This window comes from Apodemus sylvaticus, chromosome X, assembly GCF_947179515.1.
Source record: "Apodemus sylvaticus chromosome X, mApoSyl1.1, whole genome shotgun sequence".
Taxonomy (NCBI): domain Eukaryota; kingdom Metazoa; phylum Chordata; class Mammalia; order Rodentia; family Muridae; genus Apodemus; species Apodemus sylvaticus.
This window is the reverse complement of record NC_067495.1, coordinates 131179108-131184944: the sequence shown is the minus strand read 5'-3', so window position 1 is coordinate 131184944 and position 5837 is coordinate 131179108. Positions and strand designations below refer to the sequence as shown.

At 41.7% G+C, this 5837-nt stretch overlaps 2 pseudogenes; one reads left to right on the top strand and one right to left on the bottom strand.

Moving 5' to 3' along the window:
- Nucleotides 1–2835: 2835 nt before the first annotated feature.
- Nucleotides 2836–2953, bottom strand: LOC127675953 (uncharacterized; annotated as a pseudogene).
- A 2028-nt stretch (nt 2954–4981) lies between these two features.
- Nucleotides 4982–5251, top strand: LOC127674686 (prothymosin alpha-like; annotated as a pseudogene).
- The last annotated feature ends 586 nt before the right edge of the window (nt 5252–5837 follow it).

The window sequence follows — 5837 nt, the reverse complement described above, 5'->3', positions numbered from 1 at the left end:
TATATATTTGCATCTGCCATCAAATAAAAGAGTTTTATTAGGTATTGCAGACCACCACATCCAGGTATGGGGGTCTCTGGGATGAGGGTTCTCGAAGTCTAGGTGGGTAAGGATTCAGCAATGACAAACAGAAACAAACATGGAGGCAGTTTGAATCTGAGTGTATTTTGCAGCTTGCAAGCAGGGGATTTGATACATTAAGCCAAACATGACACAACTCTTAGAAACCATATCCAGTGAAACAATCACTAATACCAACAAAAATCATTTGACACAATAAAATACAAAAATTATCCAAATATCACAACTCTGAAACTGCATGTTCAGTGAATCACAAACAGAACCGGTAACATCATTATTAATCGCCAAAATATAAAAATTCTAAAAGAATACATTCAAGACAAGTGACATATTCCTAAGAACAGGATAATAAATCTTTATGGTCAGTGCTCTTAACTGCTGCGCTAATTTTGCAGCCCCATATGGCTAATTATTATTTATCATCTAATGCCTGGTTTTTTATAAATCTTCAATACATTACTTAATTTAAACTATTTTAATTCTTTCCAAATAAGGGTTTCTTTACCATATACCAAAACCCACCTCTGATGACACATGTGTAGCCATATGAAATTTTATTGTTGAGAAAGTTTTTATCTATCATAATAATTTTGTAAATGATTTAAAAGTAAAGTGTTGGTTTCCCCGGAGATAACATCATGTTAGTGACCCCATCTCTAGGGATTGTTTCATACCTATTATTCTCACTTAAGATCATGGTCTAGGCTACCAGGAACCTGCACTAAGAAGAGAAAAGAAGACAGAACAGAAAAATTGCCATGAGAACTACAGCTCAATATGTTAGCTCCGGCTGAGAGTTCCACAACCAGTTCCAGGAGATCACCTTCTTTTGAAGTCTAATGTCTCAGTCTGTGGAACTTGTCACACAGATTCTACTGGGGTCGGTGTGACAATTAGGCAAGGACATCTCCTTCATCAAGGATTGCCTGGGGTGGGGGTGGGGCTAGACCTTCATCTTAAAGAGCCTTTGCCTAGATCTCTTAGAGAAGGCCTTCTCTCTTTTAGCCCCTCTGTGCTCTTAGCAGTCACTTGGAACCAAATTGCATTCTACCCCATCCTGGCCTCAACCATTCCCTTCCTGCCTGGCACTTAGATGCCCTAAGGGGAAGTGTAGTCCTATGGACCCCTGTTCTGACTGGGACCCCTATTACAGACTGTATTTTGCTTCCACTGAGCAGCTTTCTGGTGGCACTCAGGCACCCCATTGTTGAGGCAGACATGCAGATGAACAGGTAGGGCTACTTCTCCAGAGCCCTCAGATATCAACATGCCCCCGGGCAGTAGCCCAGACTAGGATGTTCACCTGGCCTTTGGTAGTAACAGACCCCTGCTGATGTGGGGCCATGGACCCAGTGGAAGCATAGGCCAGGACCCACCAACATCTCAGGTAGCAACACTGGCTATGCACATCAGGCTGTTCCTCACTGTTACAGACTGAAGTCTGCCACGGGACAACCAGGATTCTTTTGGCCCAGGAAGGCACAGGTCTGGCTGAGATGACAGACAGAACAAAACACACACACACACACACACACACACACACACACACACAGAGGTGGTTTGAACTGAATGTATTTTGGAGCTCTAAGGCAAGGATTTTTATACAAGAAGAGTTGGCATTACCATTTCAAAAGATGTAGCCAGTGAGGCAGGCACAATTATCATAGCCATTTGGTACAAGGAAATGCAAAATCAATCAGGTACAAAGTTTCTCAAGTAACAGATACAGAAGATCAATTTACAGATGCCATCAAACTTCCTGATTAGAATATAGAGTCACTCATAGTTTATAGTAAACCTTCAAAGAGTTTGAAGTTTCTTATACCACCTGGGTCTTAACAAGTTCTTGTGAGAAATCCTTATCTAACATTTAGCCTTCTATCTTGTGAAACAAAACTTCCTGACTAAATCAATGCTTTCAGTACCAGAGTGCCAGAGCCATCCTCATACACATACGCACAGCCATAAAAACCTACATGTGGTGGGAAGGTAATAATTATGTAAACAACTATGAGGCAAGGCATTGCAATTGTAAAAAGGGGGTTTGGTGGTCAGTGAGTGGACTTCAAAGACCGGATTATCAGCCAGGCCTGAGGAATCCCAGTGAAGAGAGAAAAGGAGGAAGTCAGGGCAAACTGCTACTTGAGAACTAAGGGCCCATCTTAAATAGCCAGAAAGTAAGAGAGTACAGTAAATTGCCAGGTAATATACAGAGAGTTCTGTTATTCCCAGGAGACATTTTTCTTTTTCGCTTCTGTCTGTAAAATATCATTTTTACAGACATCACTGGACCACTGCAGCACCTCACTACCCTCGAGTCTCCAGTTCCACTTCATTTCAGTGTATACATATCCTTCTGTTTCACTTTTTTTCTGGTTCTCTACCACTTACTTGCTCCTCTTAGTGGTGCCCTGTGTCCTGAGTATCTGGGTTCATCTCATGTGCATTATAAAACTAGGCAGGGGTCATCTCAGGGGCATAGTTTATGCCCCAACCGAGGCCTGTGCAGTGCTGGACTGGTGGTCATCTTAGTGATGCTCCCTGTCTGGGCCACATGGTGCAAGTCTTGTGGTTTTCTCAGGTTCACTCTTTGCTTGGGCCTGCCCTAGTGACTTCATGTGAGGGAAATCTGTTTTGAACCTACTTCCTCATGGGGCCCGAGGTCCTAGGTGGGCTTCTTCTAGTCTCTGGCTTGTTCCCCACTCTAGGAGCCCACCAGACTGGTAGTCATCTCAGGTCCACATTTCTTCAGGGAATGTTAGACTACTAACCATTCGGATGTTCATAGGCACTGTCGGAAGACATATAAAGCCTCTGTCATCCCTGCTGCCTTCTGACACACATCCTCACCTGCAATGCCTCTAGGGGAAGTTCTACGCAGTCTTCTGACTTCTGTGTACTTTTAGCAGTTATATCACCCCTTTATTGGTTCTCTGTGCTTGCTCTGTCCTCAGAATACATGATCAGCTTTGATGGCAGATGCTTCTCATTCACAAGGTTGCATGGAAGAAACTTCTCCATCATTTTACTTTTATCCCCAGAAATTGGCTTGATGTTTTTATTCAAAGGTAGAATGTGAGTCATACTGGCAGGCATGGTGGCACATACCTATAATCCCAGCACTCATAAGACTAGGCAGGAGAATTGCTGTGAGTTCAAGGCCAGCATGGAACACATAACTGTAATCTTGTCTCAAAACAAACCCAAAGTGGTAATATTTCATTGGAGAATTCAAAATTTCATTATCTCTGAGCATAGCAGTATATGCCAGCAATCACAGCATAGTAGAGATAGGGGTAAGAGTATCAGGAGTTCAAGGTCAGTCTTGGCTATGTGAAACCCAGTCTAAAAAGAAAACCCCCAAGAAAAACAACACAACAAAACCAAACAAACCAGGAGTTGCCCCAGTCAGTAAAGTACAAGTACCTGTATTTGATTTCCTCAAACCATCATAAAAGTGCTGGACATGGCAGTGCACATTCACAATCCCACTGTTAAGGGGTTAAAACAAGTGGATTGTGGGACTCCCTGTCTAGCTAGTCTAGCCTACTTGTCAAGACCAAGGCTAGTGAGAATCTCTGTCTCAAAGGAGGTAGACAACATTTCTAAGGTGACACAGCTTGTTCTCTGTCCTTCACATGGCCTCACACACATGCATGTGCATACTCACACATGCATAAAAACAAAGCCAAAACATAAAAATTGATATAGCATAAGAGGAATGAATAGGTAAATGATAAAGGATTAATTATTCTTTATTATGGTTAAAACATACTACTCTTTAAAAGATGCCCTGAAAAGTAATTCATAACTATATATGAAAATAATGAAAATATATTCGAAGAGGCTTCATCTATTTTTCAAATAAAAAATATAATATATTTGGAAATAGTGAAAGAATATAGGCAATTTGAAGAGGCTTTATCTATTTTTCAATTAAAAATGTAGAATCAACTGCTTGTTAGTTTCTTTAATAGGTACTAAAGAAGAAAATAGAGAGACTGAAAGTATTAAGTCATATATTTAAAATTTTCTTTTTTTTTTCTTTTTTGGTTTTTTGGATTTGGTTTTTTGAGACAGGGTTTCTCTGTATAGCCCTGGCTGTCCTGAAACTCAGTCTGTAGACCAGGCTGGCCTCGAACTCAAAAATGCTGCCTCTGCCTCCCAAGTGCTGGGATTAAAGGCGTGTGCCACCACCGCCCAACTAAAATTTTCAAAATGGCTTCTTATAAGCCACTCATACCTGAATATGTTGTGAAAGACTGAGTGGGAGACCACTGTGTTGCTTTTATTGTCTTTTTTAAAGAATTGAACTGAACAAAAGTAAACATTTGAACATTATCCACATCTGTGCTGGACCAGAATAGAAGTGGGGCAGAACTAGAGCCAGAAAAGCAAATCACACAGGACCAGGGTGGACCATGTCCTTAGTTAACATTTTTAGTAGGAAGAAAACATATTTAATGGATATATTGCAAGAGGAGAGAGCTAGACAGTAACAAGACTGTCTGCCTTGACATTTCATTTACTGTGGACGTTTGGCATTAATTTTGATTTTACCAACATTTTGTTCAAATGGTACTTTTGTGTCTTAATTTCTGAGGTTTTCTAACAGACTTTGTGCCCAAGATGAATGCCTCGTTTGCACTCTTTAATTTTGACCCTGTTAAGACTTTCCAAGTTCAGTCATCTCCTGCCCAATACCATAGTTTCTTTAGCTTTTAAAAACCTGGGTCTTGACGGGCTGCTCCGAAAAGCCATCTCTACATTGTTTCCGGGTTGTGTTCCTTGCTCACTGCAACCACCTTTGCTGCCCGCTGCCTCCTCCAATGCAGACTCCAGCATCTTTCAAGCCAGAGTTGTCAAACTCAGACTCATCGCACCACCGGTGAGCCCTACCATGTCAGATGCGGCAGTGGACACCAGCTCCGAGATCACCACCAAGGACTTTGGAGAAAAAGGAAGTTGTGGAGGAGGCAGAGAATGGGAAGAGATGCCAATGGGAATGCTCAAAATGAGGAAAATGGGGAGCAGGAGGCTGACAATGAGGTAGATGAAGAAGAGGAAGAAGAAGGTGGGGAGGAAGAGGAGGAAGAGGAAGAAGGTGACGGTGAGGAAGCGGATGGAGATGAAGATGAGGAGGCTAGGGCCCATACAGGCAAGCAGGTAGCTGGGGATGATGAGGATGATGATGTTGACAACAAGAAGCAGAAGACTGATGAGGATGACTAGACAGCAAAAGGAAAAGCTAACCTCACGCCTCATGACCCATTCACCTTCCACTTCCGTCTCAGAATTTAAACATAGACACCTTCCAGTAGAGAAGCAGGTTCCGCCCGCCCACAGTGGGCAGTGCCACCCACAGATGACATGCACTCTCCACCACCCCACCAAAACCACAATGTGAACTGGCAACACGGAGGGAAAAAGAACCAGAACTTCCCAGGCCCTGCTTTTTTTTTTTTTTTCTTAAAAATACTTTAAAAGGAAAGTAAGTTTGTGGTTTTTATTTACACTTTATATTTTTGTACATATTGTTAGGGGTCAGCCATTTTTTATAATAATGGGTGACCAAACCAGCCTTCAGAGAGTTTTCTGTCCTACTTCAGACTTTACTTGTGATGTAACCATGTTTATTATAATCTCAGAGGAGAACAAAAACATGTAAAGCAAAAACAAAACCAAAAAAACAACAAAAACAAAACAAACGTATTCCAAGCATTCCAGTAACTTTTTTTTTGTATGTACCTAGCTGT